This window comes from Balaenoptera physalus (assembly GCF_965194825.1).
Source record: "Balaenoptera physalus genome assembly, chromosome: 6".
Taxonomy (NCBI): Eukaryota; Metazoa; Chordata; class Mammalia; order Artiodactyla; family Balaenopteridae; genus Balaenoptera; species Balaenoptera physalus.
The window spans coordinates 33,421,182-33,439,938 of NC_138885.1; the positions used below are offsets into that span (position 1 = coordinate 33,421,182).

The 18,757-nt window shown below is 39.1% G+C and overlaps 1 protein-coding gene across 4 annotated transcripts in view; it reads left to right on the forward strand.

Annotated features, from left to right (window-relative positions):
* The window catches only part of THSD7B (thrombospondin type 1 domain containing 7B), a 1,195,438-nt gene that overhangs the window by 428,159 nt on the left and 748,522 nt on the right, over window positions 1-18,757 (forward strand). The gene's annotated exons all lie outside the window — the stretch shown is intronic.

Genomic DNA, 18,757 nt, shown 5'->3' on the forward strand with positions numbered 1-18,757 from the left:
GTGTTTCTCATCTTGAGACGTCATTGTTGTCTTTGACTATTTCTTTTTCTCTTCTAGTTTGCACTTTCTTTGTCTCATCTCTTGCTGCCTTTCCATTTTTCTATTTCCACAGTGGTCACTCTATATCTACAGCAGGTCTTCACGTGTAAGTTACTGCCCTAGTCTTCTACTTGAGTCTGTCTTCTTTAATCTGCCCTATATGTTGATGTCAGTTATATCCTAAAGTACAGTTTTAAATTGTCTTCTGTTGGAGAAACACTTGATCGCTTCACCATTTCCTATTGAGTAAAATCGGAAGCTTTCACATTTCAGACCATTTACCTTGTGGTCAGTCTTCTAAAGCTTTATCCCCAATACCAGTACTTGACTTCATGCCATTCCCTTGCTTGAAATTCCATGTATTGTCACATGTTTCAACCTTGTTTAATATCTACCTATCTGTCAAATTCTCCTCCTTGAAGTCATTCTAGGAACACTTAGAATGCTCAGGGTCTGTAATGGGAAATTGCTACTTCCGTAAGCTACTTTGTTTAGTTAATTAAATTTTTAGTTATTATATGTCCAGTAATTGCAATTCTTTGGTGAACATCCTAGAAGGAGGGGCCATATACACGCCTTCTTGGTTTCACCTGAGCCCAGCACTCTCCTTTATCTCTGCATTCTGGTATTTATTAAATATTTTATGATGGCAATATTTGCTATGAAATATCATGTTAAAATAGGAGCAGAATCATGGGATTCTGTTCACTGTGTTGCTGAGACATAACATCACAGAGTTATGTGTGTGTCAGACTTTAACAGTGTTCAAGGGACCCAGATGCTTTTGTGCTAGAATTCATATAATATTAAATGAAATCAGCTGGTAGCTGGCTGGGGGACGTGACTAACACTGGTAGAATTTGGCCTCAGTTCTCTGAATGGCCAGCCAACTGGAGCAGAGAATGTTGAGAGAAGAGGATATTACAATGGATTTGGGTTGGCTTAGGGGACTAGGAAGGGGGTCCCATGGCCGGCTGCAACTATGAAGAATGGGAAAGGAAAGCAGAAGAGGTAGACATTTTGATCTCTGATTTTAAGCTTTCATTATCGAGCCCGGGATCAGCTTCGACACAAATAAATCAAACTGAGATTACCTTCATGAAAGAGGCAAATTGTTTACATTTATTTTAATTTTCATGATAAAAGGTATAAAAGTTATCCTGCAACAAGCCTTGATTATTTTCGTGGGACCATAAAACCCAAGGGTCTGCTTCCTGTCTTGCTCCAGGCATTTCCATTAAAAAGTTGATGGTAACTCTGTATTTAGATGTTCTTTGTGGAGCACAGAGGAGGGGAGAAGCTCACCCACTCTTTGCTACTTGGAGAAGAATGGCTATGCCGGGAGACAACACTGTTTTAAAAATAGTCATTAACGTTTCTTTTGCAGCAGATTATTTTTCTTCCTGGGAAAACATAGTTTCGCTGACAAATTGCCAAAATCCACACAGTGCAGTAAAATGGCCTGACTGACTTGGCTTCTTCCAACAGGCACCAGATGCTTATTAAGCACTCAATATACGCTCCAAGTTGTGCCGCATTTGGTGCTGGGTACGCACAGAGTATTCTCCAGGTTTTCTTTCAAAAACCTGTAAAATGAAGGTAGTCTGAATTGCATATCCTAATTAAATTTTTTTTAAGCTTGAGTAAGGAGACAAAGAAGAATAAAATCTTTCCTATTTCTGCCACTTAAATACAACTAACATTCTTCGTATACTTTTTTTTCCAGAAAAAAATGTCATGCATAAATTTTTCCCTCATCATTTTAGTCAAATATAATAAATATTGAAGTTTAAAAAAACTTAACAATGCACATTTTCCATATTTTTGTACTCTTTGTAACGGTGTGATATGGCTACACAGTACTCCTTTGAGTAGATATAGCAAAGTTAATCATTTCTTTAGAGTAGACATTTAGGTTACTGTCTTTCTAATTAACATTAACCATGTTTCTAATTAATGTTAATAATAATCCCTGATATGCATACTTCTGTGCACAAATTTGTTTTTTTTTTTTTCCTCCCTGTACTTAGGATTGTTTCTGGGCCAGTTGTTGCCCCATCCAAATCCCCTTTACCTGGCCAGCTACTGTGATTCTGAGCACTGATGGCTCACAGCCCTGTCCTTCTCCAGAGAACTGACCTTCACCTTTTGGAGGAATGTCTGGAGAGAGGGGTCATATAGGTGAAGGATGTGGAAACCAAGAATAATGGAGAATAGTTGAAAGAGCTGGACATATTTAGCCTAGAAAAGAGGAAAACTGAAGTTTTGTCTTGTGGAAGACAGAGGAGATATCCTTTAGCTATAACTGCAAAGGGAAGAGTTAAGATCAAAAGCTTTAGATAAAGAAAGGAGAACAACTATTCTGGGTTGAGACAAATGTCCTAGTAATTGGCGCTATCCCAAAATGGAATGGGTTGCTTTGTAGAGCATTGAATTAATTCCCTGTCACCGAAAATATCGAATTACTGCTAAGAATATTTGAGAAACTTTGAGTTATAGAAATCTCTTCTAGCATCCTTTTAATTTGCTGACCCTTTAATTGTTTGTGTCAGTGCTATCAATATTCTTTTACATGTTTCAGCATTGACTTCAACATCCATTTCCTCTTGTGTTTGTGAGCTAGAATATGCAAGAAAAGTTTCTCTAGAGGAAGAGGAGGAGCAGGTGTATAGAAAACCAATGGCATGTATTGGAAATTGTCAAGGGACTATGACATCATCAGTTAAGAATTGATATCATCACTGGAAGCTGACATCAGCAGTTTGAAGCAGTGTTCTTCTTGTAAGCTATCAATCCTCTGTAAATATCAGTCTACTTTTTTAAAACAATGGCAAAGATTTGTTGGAGTGAATCATCTCCCATTGTCTAGGCTTAGTCAGCACCCACACCCTGTGACGGGGGAAGTTCTAAAGCAGGTGGCGGATTAAAGTACACCTGTGGCCACAGAACAAAGTGATACAAATGACCCACAGGTGACATGTTACTTCTTGTCTCATTAATATACAATTCTACCTGAGTATGATTTGATCAGCTTGGATGATGAAGTTTACCTCTGCTTCCCCCAAAATATTATAAATACCTGTGGAGTGTGTGTGATTGTCACTTTTCCAGTGATGTAGCCAACAGGGCAGAATGAGATTTCTTTTTTAGACATTTGTGAGAATGCCTGTTTTAGTTTCATTCTTGTCATTTACCTAGTTTTTCATAAGCTCACCTTGTGTTTGAATTAATGCATTTAGATTGTATCGTTTTCGTTTGAATGATTTTAGGAGGTTTCTCTCTCTCAGACTGTAGCTTTTGTTCCCACAGACATCTCTTCCTGACCTTCAGATTTCTAAGCAGTATTCCTCCTCCCCTAACTGACAAGAGGTCATGTCTGTGTTGCTGTTAATATCTGATGCTCTGATATAGAAAATATAGCAGAAGTGTTGGAAGTTATGTTTTGAATTTTAATAAAAAATACTGTGCTAAAACATATTATATTAAAGATCCAGGTCCTTTGAAGGCTTCCTGAAATTCATTCTTAACTCTGGAAAAGTGAGTCATTATTTCTAGAAATTATAAGGCATCTGACAGTTGAACAAGACTGCTAGTCCAAGAGATATGAATCATTTTATTTTAAGAACTTTACCTATTCTTCAATTAATGTTTACTTGTTTTATTAAAATATGTACTTGGCATTTCATTTTCCATGTACTATTACGCTCAGAAAAGTTTCCTTCCTTGGGACCATAGAGATCCTCCACCATTGTACCTCATTCCAACTGTGGAATTGGCAGCAGTCTGGAAAGTGTGTGTTAGAAAAGGTGTAATGTTGATAGGGTGAAGAGTAAACATTAGTTATCTAAGAAAGTCTGGAAGAATAGAATTTTGCAATGGTTGGGGGGAAGCATAATTAGAATAATTTTTTTGTCTGTGTTTGAGTTTACTGGCTCTCTGAGCCCAATTTTTTTGTTCATTATAATTTTATTAGAGTAGAATGCATCCTGTTGTACTTATTCACTTCATTCATCCCTTCATTTATTCAACATTTGCTATACACCTACTGGGTCTAGGTATTGGGCTACAAGGTAGGAATACAAAATGTAGAAAATATGACCCCTGACCTCGAGGAAAAAACTTTTGGTTGGACACTGCAGAAGCCACAGGAATATTGTTGAGGCTTTCGAAAATGCAGTCTTTAACAACCTAGTACCCCAAGTAAATACTTGAATTCATGCCAAAAATAAAAGTGTGGACAAGTAATGTTATTAACACTGATCTCAGCCATCCTCTTGGTTGTCCTTATTGAACCACTGCTAACATTCATTGGATGCTTTGGTTGTCACTGCTGGCTCATTTGCCTTCTCTTGAAGCCCATGGGTCCCCATGCAGTGTGGAACAACTTCAGGCTCAATTGACCAAGGACAACATGCAAAGAGACGGTTTTTCATTCTGACATTTTACCAATGGATCTTTTTGCTTCTCCATACCCACAGTTTTCTGCCCTCATAACTGAGAGTGAATGGTTTAAACATACCTTCTAGAGTTGGTTTCAAAAAATATATTATATAGTAAATAGTTTTAATGAACTGCGGGTAACAGAAATATCATTTCACAGAAGAGATCCATCCTATTGCTGTTTAATTAAAGTCTTTCTGCTGATGGAAAGTTCTCTCTCTGGTGTTTTCTTTAATGCATTCATGATGCTTCTGTCTGGGCTCCCTTACTAGAGATATCTTTCATTATAATCCACTTATCTAAGTTTGTAATTAAATTTCTAAATGTAAAATTTCCAGTGGCAAATTGCCAGGTTATCCAGTGAACTTTTCTTTTTTCTCTGAGAGAAATCACTCTTTGAAAATTTTGGTTTTGTGTTTTGATCATTTTACTATTTTAAAAGTGTGTGTGCGTGTGTGTGTGTACGTACACACACATTAATAGTGTAATATAGTTCGTGAAGTACTTTTTACTTAGTATCATCAATTTCTGCCTGTTTCTGTGAAATTGGGGGTAGATAATATTGATTAAATGTATGTACTGCATTTTTTTAATGTATGATAGTGGTAAATGAAATATATTTTAAAGCAAGTGCCTTCAGGCTTTGTTGATCTGTTTGAAATGTCTAGAAACAATAGAAAATCTTTGGAGATGCTGGTAGAAAGAATATAGTCTGTTTTCCATTGGTCAAGCATGTTCTTGCAACTTTCCTTTTAGTTTATGCAGTAAACGAAGAATCTAAAAACACCATTTGCTTTTCAACTTCGTTTGGAATGTTCTCTTTCAGATATCACTCCATTCTTTTGAGAAGAATGAGATGAGACAGGATGAAAAATAAATTCTGTCAAATCTCCTGAATGTGATGAGCAACTTGTTAATGGCCAGTGCCCAACCATAATAAATGAACGCTTATAAAAGATAATAGAAGAAACTGCTGGAAAATTTTATAGGCGTATAAACATGTTATTATTTTTATGTCAACTGTGGATACATATTTCAGAAAGTTCCTTTGCAACAGTAGATGCATAATTAATCAAGAGAACACAAAGCTATATTTATAGTTTAACTGGAAACTCTCCTGACATTAAATATTTAGGATCTTATACTGCAGAAAATATTAATGAGTAATTAAGTATTTTTTTAATTTCAAAGGTCAATAGCATTTGAAAAGAGAATTTTATCTTGTTCACACATTCAAATTCTCCTGAATTCTTATAAAACTCTTTAGAGTAACTGTTAAATATAAGCCCACATAAAATTACTCTCTGTCTGCACTCATACATATAAAACATATACACACACACACACACACACACACACACACACACACACACACTTGTTTACCTGTTTGTAAAATGTGGTAAAAAGAGGTTATCAAATTCTTCCCTGCATCTTCAAGAAGGCTGGACTACTATAGGCTAATACCGTTAGATGCCTGTTTTATTTCCTAAACTATCTACAGAATTGATTCTACTAATTTTATTACTCTTCTAGAATGTAATGCTTTCAAGTTGAATGCATCTTCTTTTTGTTAACCTAAGCTTCTCCAAACAGGAGATGTCATAGATTTTATTTTTTCTTTAGTGACTCCCTTATGATTTTTTTTCATATTATTTCTATCAATTTATTTAACTTTTATTTTTTCCTACTCTGTAAAAAAAAAAAAAGCCCTTCACGAGAATTTTAAAAGTTTAGACAGTATAGAACTTTTTCTATTCTTGATAACTTTTGGGGGTGGTACAGTGGGATGTCTGTAATTTATTTGTGAAGTGGAAAGAATTTTTCAGCTATTTACCATTGCCCACATGATTTTTAGGGTTTCACAAGTTACCTAAATTAACTTTACTGAGCACAGAGAAGATAATTCAGAAATTCAAACCAATGTGGAAATATGGGCTTTTCTATCCATCTGTCTCTCATTGCATGGAAAAGCCTCTTCATCAGGATTGTGGTCCGAGATCAAGAAAATTTAACTAGGAAAAAATTTACACATGTAGACTCCATAATCCATTCACTTGTTTAACAAATATTTATTGAACATTTACTGTTTTCCAGGCAGTATACTAGGTGCTGGGTGTATAACAGTGAACAAGATAAACTATTTAGATGATACTAGAGGAGAGGAAAGTAAACAAATAAACTGACATACACTAGATTGTCAAGTTTTGATCTTTTCTAAGTGTTACAAAGAAACAAACAACAAACAAACCTCAAGGGGATAGAGTGATTGCAACTGTGCTGAACAGATTGGTTTGGGAAGGCCTTTGAGTTTAATGAACTGAGAAAGCAAGTTGTATGGTGGTTACCTAATGAAAAATAGCACAAGGGCCTTGAGAAGGTATATCCTTGAGGAACAAGAAAGGGGCCAGTGTGTCTGGGTTATGGGCTACAGGAATGAATGGAGAATGGTCAGAAGGAGAGGAAGCAAAAGTCCAACCAGCAGAATCTTTAAATTTTATGCTATGATGGAAACCATGAGAGCATTTTAAGGAGGGAAGTATATTTTTCTTTCCTAAAGATTATCCTGGATTTTCTTTGGAGCATGCATAGAAGCAACCAAGAGTGAAGACAGGAAAACCAGGTAGGAGACAGGTACAGTAGCTCAGGTGAGAAATGATGGCAGCTTGGCACTAAGGAAGAGGATGGGAAGTGGCTTGATGCTGGATAGATTAGGAAGGTGTTGCCACCTAGTTTGGCTGATGGATTGGTTTTCAGATGTGAGAAAAAGAAAGGATTTTAGGAGGACTCCTGGACTTCTTGTCTAGGGCAGTGTGATGCCTTAATGGAGATGAGGACACCGAGGGGAGAATGGGCTGTGGACGACATAGGAGAATCATGAGCTCTGTTATGTGTGTTCTGTGTGAGTTGCTCTCAGGCATCCAAGTGGGGATATTCAGTGGTAAGTTGAGTGTGTAAGTTCAGGAAAGAAGTCAGGACTGGAGGTATGGGAGTGGATATGGAGAAACAAGAATCATTAAGCACAGTATTTAAAGCTGGGGGGAATAAATAAGATCCCTTGAGGAATGATCAAAGTTAGAGAAGAAAAGGAGTTTGAGGACAAAGTTAGAGGTATATCAATTTAGAGGTCAAAATGAGAGGAAATACTAGAAAAGGAGGCTGAGAAGAAGGGGCCAGTGGGAAGTAAAAAAATGAGATTTGGTTTGCTCTGTCCCAAGTGAAAAAAGTCATTAAGGAGGGAGTCATGGAAGATTTGAGCAACAACCAGGGATTCAGTCATGAGGACATGATTCCATGAGCTATCTAGATGCTTTTCCGTCAGATGATGATGAGTTGATTCTAAAATTACAAGAACATGTCCTAATACCCTCTGAACCAGGGAGGGCTTGGCAACTGCATAGAAGGTAGCGCCAGAAATATGTTCTTATTTTAGACTATGTCTCTATGGGTGGATTTGTTCTTATTGGAGATTCTGAGGCAGCTTGCCACAGTAATTATTATCTTTCTCTCTTACATATAGTTCATCATAGATGAAGTGCCCCTTTCTTCACTGTGATGACACTTATGAAACATGACAATAGATGTGGCTGCTTTTCTTTGAATAATGCACGTATTACCTAAAGAAGCCAACTTGGGGAATAAACCAACCTCACCTGCTTAGAAACAGGGCCATCTTCATTCAGGTTTCCAGAGAGGTTCATTGTGTTGCTTGAACCATGTGAGAAGTTGTGTTTCAGTCTGTAGAAGTCATAGAGACAGGCACACTCACACAAATAGGTATGTCTGTAAATAGACATTCTGCATCCAGGGACGTGGATACCATAGGCGTTGGAGTTGCTTTCAGCTCGTGTAACAGAAAACACACAAAAAAGTGCCTTAAAACAAAAGAGTTTATTTTTCTCACACATCAGAAAGTCCAGAAGTTGACAATCTAGGACAGTTGCTGTAGCTCCATGATGGCATCTGAGTCTCAGACTTCATCTGCCTCCCGCTCCATCATTCTTAGTGGGTGGCATTCATCCCATGGCCTTCAGATGGCTCTGACACCTCCAGGCATTAATATCTGTGTTCCAGGCAGGGATCATGGGAAAAGGGGCCAATGGCAAAGAACCATACTTTCATACTTTTGGGGAGTTTTTATTTTTATTGGAGAAAAATCCCATCCTCTTCTTGACACTTGTATCTGCAAATCATTGGCCAGAACTGTGTCATGTGGCCACTGTGCTACAAGGAAATTTGCAAATATGATTTTTTTTTCTTAAAAAAGCCAGTGGACATTCTTTAAAAACTGTAGTTCTAGGTCCACATGCAAACACTGCAGCAAAAGGTCCCAGGTCCCAGCCTGTCTGACCAAGACTGAGTATCTTGAAGGAATCTTCACACGGTGGTGCCATTACCGAGATGAACCTTTGCAGGAAACATGAATGCTGACAGTGTGATGCACCACAAGTTACTGCACTCTGTGAGAGCCCAGTTTGTTTGCTTTGTGCCCCTGGAGTGGAATCCAAGTGGAAAGATCAGCATGAGGGTTGAGGTCTATGGATGCTCCTATACTGTGTGCCTGACAGGGTCTGGGTGCTCCAGCTGGGTGTCAGGCCTGAGCCTCTGAGGTAGGAGAGCCAAGTTCAGGACACTGGACCACCAGAGACCTCACAGCCCCAGGAAATATCAATCAGCAAGAGCTCTCCCAGAGATCTCCGTCTCAACGCTAAGACCCAGCTCCACTCAATGACCAGCAAGCTACAGTGCTGGACACCCCATGCCAAACAACTAGCAAGACAGGAATACAACCCCACCCGTTCGCAGAGAGGCTGCCTAAAATCATAATAAGTTCACAGACACCCCAAAACACAACTGGACATGGTCCTGCCCACCAGAAAGACAAGATCCAGCCTCATCCACCAGAACACAGGCACCAGTCCCCTCCACCAGGAAGCCTACACAAGCCACTGAACCAACCTTACTCACTGGGGGCAGACACCAAAAACAATGGGAACTATGAACCTGCAGGCTGTGAAAAGGAGACCCCCAAACACAATAAGTGAAGCAAAATGAGAGGCAGAGAAATATGCAGCAGACGAAGGAGCAAGGTAAAAACCCACAGACCAAACAAATGAGGAGGAAATAGGCAATCTACCAGAAAAAGAATTCAGAGTAATGATAGTAAAGGTGATCCAAAATCTTGGAAATAGAATGGAGAAAATACAAGAAACATTTAACAAGGACCTAGAAGAACTAAAGAGCAAACAGACAATGATGAACAACACAAAAAATGAAATTAAAAATTCTCTAGAAGGAATCAATAGCAGAATAACTGAGGCAGAAGAACAGATAAGTGACCTGGAAGATAAAAGAGTGGAAATAACTACCACAGAGCAGAATAAAGAAAAAAGAATGAAGAGAATTGAGGATAGTCTCAGAGACCTCTGGGATAATATTAAACGCACCAACAGTTGAATTATAGGAGTCCCGAAGAAGAAGAGAAAAAGAAAGGGTCTGAGAAAATATTTGAAGACATTATAGTTTAAAACTTCCCTAACATGGGAAAGGAAATAGTCAATCAAGTCCAGGAAGCACAGAGAGTCCCATACAGGATAAATCCAAGGAGAAACGCCAAAACACATATTAATCAAACTATCAAAAATTAAATACAAAGAAAAAATATTAAAAGCAGCAAGGGAAAAACAACAAATAACATACAAGGGAATCCCCATAAGGTTAACAGCTGATCTTTCAGCAGAAACTCTGCAAGCCAGAAGGGAGTGGCAGGACATATTTAAAGTGATGAAGGAGAAAAACCTGCAACCAAGATTACTCTACCCAGCAAGGATCTCATTCAGATTCAATGGAGAAATTAAAACCTTTACAGACAAGCAAAAATTAAGAGAATTCAGCACCACCAAACCAGCTTTACAACAAATGCTAAAGGAACTTCTCTAGGCAGGAAACACAAGAGAAGGAAAAGACCTACAAAAACAAACCCAAAACAATTAAGAAAATGGTAATAGGAACATACATATCGATAATTACCTTAAATGTAAATGGATTAAAGGCTCCAACCAAAAGACACAGACTCGCTGAATGGATACATAAACAAGACCTGTAGATATGCTGTCTACAAGAGATCCACTTCAGACCTAGGGACACATACAGACTGAAAGTGAGAGGATGGAAAAAGATATTCCCTGCAAATGGAAATCAAAAGAAAGCTGGAGGGGCTTCCCTGGTGGCACAGTGTTTGGGAATCTGCCTGCCAATGCAGGGGACATGGGTTTGAGCCCTGGTCTGGGAAGATCCCACATGCCACGTAGCAACTAAGCCTGTGCACCACAACTACTGAGCTTGCGCTCTAGAGCCCGCGAGCCACAACTGCTGAGCCCTCGTGCCACAACTGCTGAAGCCGGCGCGCCTAGAGCCTGTGCTCCGCAACAAGAGAAGCCACCGCAATGAGAAGCTCATGCACTGCAATGAAGAGTAGCCCTCGCTTGCTGCAACTAGAGAAAGCCTGTGCACAGCAAGAAAGACTCAACGCAGCCAAAAATAAATGAAAATTTAAAAAAATGAATCTATTAAAAAAAAAAGCTGGAGCAGCAATTCTCATATCAGACAAAATAGACTTTAAAATAAAGACTTTTACAAGAGACAAAGAAGGATACCACATAATGATCAAGGGAAGTTTTAGCCACAGCAATCAGAGAAGAAAAGAAATAAAAGGAATCCAAATCGGAAAAGAAGAAGTAAAACTGTCACTGTTTGCAGATGACATGATACTATACATAGAGAATCCTAAAGGCACTACCAGGAAGAGCTAAGAACTCTACTCTACTAGAACTAATCAATGAATTTGGTAAAGTAGCAGGATACAAAATTAATGCACAGAAATCTCTTGCATTCCTATGCATTAATGATGAAAAATTTGAAAGAGAAATTAAGGAGCCAGTCCCATTTACCACTGCAACAAAAAGAATAAAATACCCAGGAATAAACCTACCTAAGGAGACAAAAGACCTGTATGCAGAAAACTATAAGACACTGATGAAAGAAATTAAAGGTAATAAAAACAGATGGAGAGATACCATGTTCTTGGATTGGAAGAATCAACATTGTGAAAATGACTACACTACCCAAAGCAATATACACATTCAATGCAATCCCTATCAAACTACCAATGGCATTTTTCACAGAACTAGAACAAAAAATTTCACAATTTGTATGGAAACACAAAAGACTCTGAGTAGCCAAAGCAATCTTAAGAAAGAGAAACGGAGCTGGAGGAATCAGGCTCCCTGACCTCAGACTATACTACCAAACTAGAGTAATCCAGACAGTATAGTACTGGTACAAAAACAGAAATATAGATCAATGGAACAGGATAGAAAGCCCAGAGATAAACCCACACACATATGGTCACCTTATCTTTAATAAAGGAGGCAAGAATATATAATGGAAAAAAGACAGCCTCTTCAATAAGTGGTGCTGGGAAAAATGGACAGCTGCATGTAAAAGAATGAAATTAGAACACTCCCTAACACCATACACAAAAATAAACTCAAAATGGATTAAAGAGCTAAATGTAAGGCCAGACACTATAAAAGTCTTAGAGGAAAACATAGGCAGAACACTCTATGACATAAATCACAGCAAGATCCTTTTAGACCCACCTCCTAGACAAATGGAAATAAAAACAAAAATAAACAAATGGGACCTAATGAAACTTAAAAGCTTTTGCACAGCAAAGGAAACCATGAACAAGATGAAAAGACAACTCTCAGAATGGGAGAAAATATTTACAGATGAAGCAACTGACAAAGGATTAATCTCCAAAATATACAAGCAGCCCATGCAGCTCAATATCAAAAAAACAACCCAATCGAAAAATGGGCAGAAGACCTAAATAGACATTTCTCCAAAGAAGATATACAGATTGCCAACAAACACATGAAAGAATGCTCAACATCACTAACCATTAGAGAAATGCAAATCAAAACTACAATGAGGTGTCACCTCACACTGGTCAGAATGACCATCATCAAAAAATCTACAAACAGTAAATGCTGGAGAGGGTGTGGAGAAAAGGAAACCCTCTTGCACTGTTGGTGGGAATGTAAATTGATACAGCCACTATGGACAACATAGTATGGAGGTTCCTTAGAAAACTAAAAATAGAACTACCATACAACCCAGCAATCCCACTACTGGGCATATACCCTGAGAAAACCATAATTCAAAAAGAGTCATGTACCACAATGTTCATTGCAGCACTATTTACAATAGCCAGGACATGGAAGCAACCTAAGTGCCCATCGACAGATGAGTGGATAAAGAAGATGTGGCACATATATACAATGGAATATTACTCAGCCATAAAAAGAAATGAAATTGAGTTATTTGTAGTGAGGTGGATGGACCTAGAGTCTGTCATACAGAGTGAAGTAAGTCAGAAAGAGGAAAACAAATACTGTATGCTAACACATATATATGGAATCTTAAAAAAAAAAAAAAAAAGATGAACCTAGGGGCAGGACAGGAATAAAGACACAGACCTAGAGAATGGACTTGAGGACATGGGAGGGGGAAGGGTAAGCTGGGATGAAGTGAGAGAGTGGCATGGACATATATACACTACCAAATGTAAAATAGGTAGCTAGTGGGAAGCAGCTGCATAGCACAGGGAGATTAGCTCGGTGCTTTGTGACCACCTAGAGGGGTGGGATAGGAAGGGTGGGAGGGAGACGCAAGAGGGAGGGGATATGGGGATATATGTATGCATATAGCTGATTCACTTTTTTGTACAGCAGAAACTAACACAGCATTGTAAAGCAATTATACTCCAGTGAAGATGTTTAAAAAAAAAAATTGTAGTTCTAGAAGACAGAATATAGTGATGTCCGCCACAGCTACCAAGTTGGTTTAGAAGGTTTGGCAGACTGGTTTCAGGCCCTCTTTCTATCAGTATGTCCTGTGGCAAAAGTTTGTTCAGAGATAGGTAAAATATTTGTGTGGACTTCTTGCACAATTTTCTGTGGCTTTGTTATGTGATACAAATCTATGGCAATTATTAATACCGTAAACCCAAACTCATTATATATTTTATGGTATGCTTGCAGGCCTGCCATGCTTGTATTTGATGTAGTTTAGGATTCCGCAGTGAGGTACATGGAAGAAGAGGCTGGCAGTTAAAAGGTTTGAGGAAGTTACTTAACGTCTTGTCATTGCAAGGCCAGAGGGTACGCTCTCATAACATAGAGATGATAATACCTGCTTTCTCCTTCACAGGGTCATTGTGAATCCTTAATGGGGTTCTTGCTACAGAGTGCTTTTAGCTCTTCAAAAATATGGCACGAAGTCACAAGATTGGGAGGTTGAAAAAAATCATCCCTCAGTTCTTTGGCGCAGGGCAGGGTAACATTCAAACCTTCCCTGAAATATTGCTAGAGTCAGGGTTTTTCTGAATTTTGAGAGAATCCTGACAATAGGAACAGTAAAACTTCAGTGAGTGCTCTCTCCCTCTGGGAGGCACTCACCTCAGAACTTTCCCTCCATTATTTGATTGCATCCATACCCCCTAAGGGCTATGGGATGATGGCCCTCCTCATTTTGTAGGTGGGACCCTGAGGCTCCCAGGCTGGGGGACCAGCCAGGGTCACCACGTGTGATGCTCTAAGCAGATCAGGGCTGTGGGCTCAGGCCATTTTTAATCCAGCTTTGATGTTTTCTAGCTGAAGTGACCTTGGGATAATTATTTAACATCCTCAATGACCAGTTTCTTCTACATCTGAAAAATAAGAATAATTGCTCATAGTATTATGTGAGGATTAAGTGAAATGAGATGTAAATTGCCTTGCACAAGCTGCTGAGAGACCCTACACAGGGTTAGAAGGGATCTACATTTTCAGGGCTATGCAAAATTACTTGCGTTGGTATTGGGTCACATTATAAGTCTCTTTCCTTTCAGAGGAGGGTCACTGAGATCGATTGCGAACAACTTACTACCTCTGTGACCTTGGGCTTGTCACTTACCTCTCCATGCCTCAGTTTCCTCATCTCTAAAGTAGGGGATAATGTGAATAACTAATTCATAAGGCTGTGGTGAGAGTTCAGTGAAGTGCTCAGGTCAGTATTTTGTATATTGACAGATTATGAGGGATGGAATGCAGTGCACCATATTGCCATCAGAAATTAGGCAAATGGCTGAGAAAAAGCAAATGCTTCTGTGATTTCTCCAGCAGTGTTAGTTAACTTGCATTAGGCAACTGGTTGGAGTCTCCGTCCTGGTCAGTTGAGTCGGTCCTGACAGTGGGCGTCCTCCCCTCCAGCCCCTGTTACTCGGCCATCTTTATTGAACCATTGTCTCTGCACAGTTGCCATGAGATGGCGCTATCGGGATATGCACGTTCAAGTTTGCTTTTCTCCTCCTCATTGCTGTTCCTTCAGGCTGCAAGCAAATTGGAACAGTTTTATTTTATTTTTAAGTTTTGTACCTTTTTAGATATTCAAGGACTTCAGCAATAAGATTACATATAAGGGAAAATGAAATGCATATGAAGTGTAAGGCACATTTTTCATAGTTTGAATGGCCTTTAAATGATTAGAAAACTGAGGCTAAAGGAGAAACTATGTTTTTTTTATTTCTCTTAGTATTCATCAGTTTAGAGCTAACCTTGCAAATACATTTTGGATGCTAAGGTATGGAGTAAATAAGTTGATTTGGACACTCAAAGATCTTCCTGAGATAAATTATTCATGCCATCGTGGGTAGCACATGCTTCCTGCATAATATATTTTTTCATCATAGTCACAGCATTTTTCCATTTGTGTTTTACTAACAGAGGAGTGGCAGCTCTAATTGTTTCTTGTTTCCTCTTATTTTGTTTATCGTGAACTCTTGTGTGGCTTATTCAAGTAATAGATACAAGAATGACGCCCGGTGTCTTCCGAGGAATAATTTAGTGAGTTTCAGGTCTTTAGAGGGAAGCGAGGCAGCATAGTTTAGTGCAGTAAGACATACCTCTGTTCAAATTCCATCCTGCACGTTCCATCAACTCAACAGAGATTCTCCATTTACTAGTGGATGTAAAGCTTGCAGCATGGCGAATGATGGAAGCTTCATCAAATCTAGTTTCCCATCTTCTGTCCTCACGCTTCTTGGGAAAAGAGAGGTAACGAGGTATAGGATTATAGGTAATACAGATACTAAAAATGTGTGGGTGTTTTTAGGAATAAGATTGCTGTGGCATCTTGAACTGAGATGTTTTGGTACATTCTCTAAGAGCTCTATTTCAGATTTTTTTTTTTTGGTAAAGATTAGTCTTAGGTTTCTACTGTAACTATCCTTGTTTTTTTAAAAAATCTTATTGCCATATAGTTGATTTATAATGTTGTGTTAATTTCTGCTGTACAGCAAAGTGAGTCAGTTATACATATATATATATTATTTTTCATATTCTTTTCCATTATGGTTTATCACAGGATATTGAGTAGAGTTCCCTGTGCTATACAGTAGGACCTTGTTGTTTATCCATTCTATATATAATAGTTTGCATCTGCTAATCCCAAACTCCCAATCCTTCCCTCCCCAACCCTCCTCCCCCTTGGCAACCAGAAGTCTGTTCTCTATGTCTGTACTGTCCCTATCCTTGTTAATTGGTGATAGCCAGGAGATAATGGTGACCACAGGTGTCCAGTAGGCACCCCAAGCCACTCTGCTCAGGGATCTTCCACTGGCTTTGGTGAACACAAAAAGACCCTTAAAGCCAGTGGGTCCCTTTGCAGAGTCAGTACAGGGCTCTGTACCAGGCAGGGAGCCTAAAAGAAGATCAGGGCTCACAGCAACCTGTGTTCAGGTCTTGCAATTAAAACCCAAAATTGATGCAAAATTCAAAATATTTATATACAAATTATTGGCTAATCAATCCAGCTCACATACAGTCTCACTGGAACTCCTTTTAAATCTCTTTTTGGGTTCCCACCTGTGGCCATTTAGAGTCTAACAAACATGCTCTGGTCCTCTGTATCTTTGGCTTACATTGTATTGACACGGATATGCTTTTAGATATGCTGAAACCATGTCTCTCACTCATGAGAATGAACAGAGCCATCTTCCATACCCTGGTCCTTTCCCATCACAAAAGAAGTGGCCTCAGTAGACAGCTGGTCCTGCTGGTTACCGAATTTATTAATAGTAATAATAATAATAGCTTAAGGTAAACTACCCTATAACGCAAATCATCGTTTTTATTGAACGTTCTCTAACATTACAATGACTTAATCCATCATTATACAGAAGGCCAGTTCACTTGCTTTCCCAGGGGTATATTTTTCAACTAACTTGATTTGTAGGATTCACTAGGAAGTTATCTTGTTTTATGGGGGCAGTATTTTAATGTTTTTCAGGTGCCTTAATGGAATTCATGGCAATGGTGCTTTCTAAAAAATGTCCATACTAAAGTTTTTTAGCAAATCTATACTATGAAGAATTAATCACCTATTCACGTGTGTGTGTGTGTAGACTTTAAAATATCATGATACAGTTCCCAAACCATTCATTGTTGTGTTGCTTGTTAAGCATGTGGATTTGTCATTAGCAAAGTGAAATACCCATCGTCTAGGGTGTGTGTTTGTGTGTGTGTGTGTGTGTGTATACATAACGATGTCTCATGTAAGGGGGTACAGTTTGCATCTAGTCCAGAGGTTTATGAATCGGGTCCAGTAGTGCCCCAAAGGTTCCATGGAATAGTCTAACAGGCCACTCATAGGGACAGTCAAACAGGGGAGCTCTGTTTGATTTCAGCTGGAGCATTCCACTCTTTTCGATATTGGCATGCAATGTAGAAATTTGAAAAAAAACATTTGGTTGCTTATCCAAATATTATCTTCATCCCTGGACCAAGGCAGGACATCAGAGAGCTGTGTACTTGAACTCTATTGGTTGATTCCTCGTAGAATCATTTTCACTGATTTGTACTTTATCACTGTACCCTTGGAGTGTTCTAGAAGAGCCCAAGACCCCACTGACCACACATTGCTGTTGTCTGTTTTATAGATGAAGTGATGTGTTGAGTGCATTGCTCAGCACAGCATCTGTGATGATGAGAACTCTTGGGGTAAAATTCCACCAGTGCTTGGAAGCAGGGGAATGGCTTCTCCTAAAACAATAAAAAAAAGAATATATACTTTACTCCTACGTATATGAGGGCTATAGTAGCCACTTTTTTTTTTTTTTTGGTCACTAGGAAGTTCACAGTCAGACTTGCTACCCACTTTTAGCAATTCTTTGGTAAATGTTTAGGGGGAAAAGCTTCTACCCTTGACATCCTTTCTTACTGTTCCATCCTTTTATTGCCCTACACTTATCTGTCTTAATGTGTTTTTCTAATACATGTATTGTGGCAGGTTACCCCCAGATCTCTTTAATTCCACGTAGAATTTTCTTATTATCTTTTGGGCAACTACCTGGATGTCCTGTAGGCACATCAAACTTAATATTCTATAAAGAAAATTCTCTTTATCTTCCTTTTTAAACCTTCCCCTCTTCCCATTTCTCATTTTTGGTAGAGGGGTCCCATTGGTCTGGAATCTGTCTTTTCTTTTTTTTTTATTATTATTTATTTTTGGCTGTGTTGGGTCTTCATTTCTGTGCGAGGGCTTTCTCTAGTTGCGGCGAGTGGGGGCCACTCTTCATCGCGGTGCGCAGGCCTCTCACTATCGCGGCCTCTCCTGTTGCGGAGCACAGGCTCCAGACGCGCAGGCTCAGCAGTTGTGGCTCACGGGCCTAGTCGCTCCGCGGCATGTGGGATCTTCCCAGACCAGGGTTCGAACCCGTGTCCCCTGCATTGGCAGGCGGATTCTCAACCACTGCGCCACCAGGGAAGCCCTGGAATCTGTCTTTTCTATTCTCTCTCTCTCATACATCTCACCCAGTTGTTAACCAAATCCTTTAAACCCAGCCTCTGCACTACCTTTCAAACTTCTCCTGATTCTCTCATTCATCAGTACTTGCGTGGACTATTTCTCTAGTTTCATAACTGGCCTCAATTTCTCTGTAATCATGTTATGAATATTATGTTCACTGATGTCAGTTATTTAAAAGTCATTTGCTCTCCTGTGATTCTTATTGTTATTATTTACAGAATGAAGCCCAAATCTCTCACATGACACTCAAGGCTTTTTATAATTTGTTTCCCAGCCTACGTTCTAAATCTCATATCTGTCCATTTCTCCCTCCTGCATGTGTCCTTCACTGTAGCCACTTGCCCGCTCCCCGGTCCCCAAACACAAAATG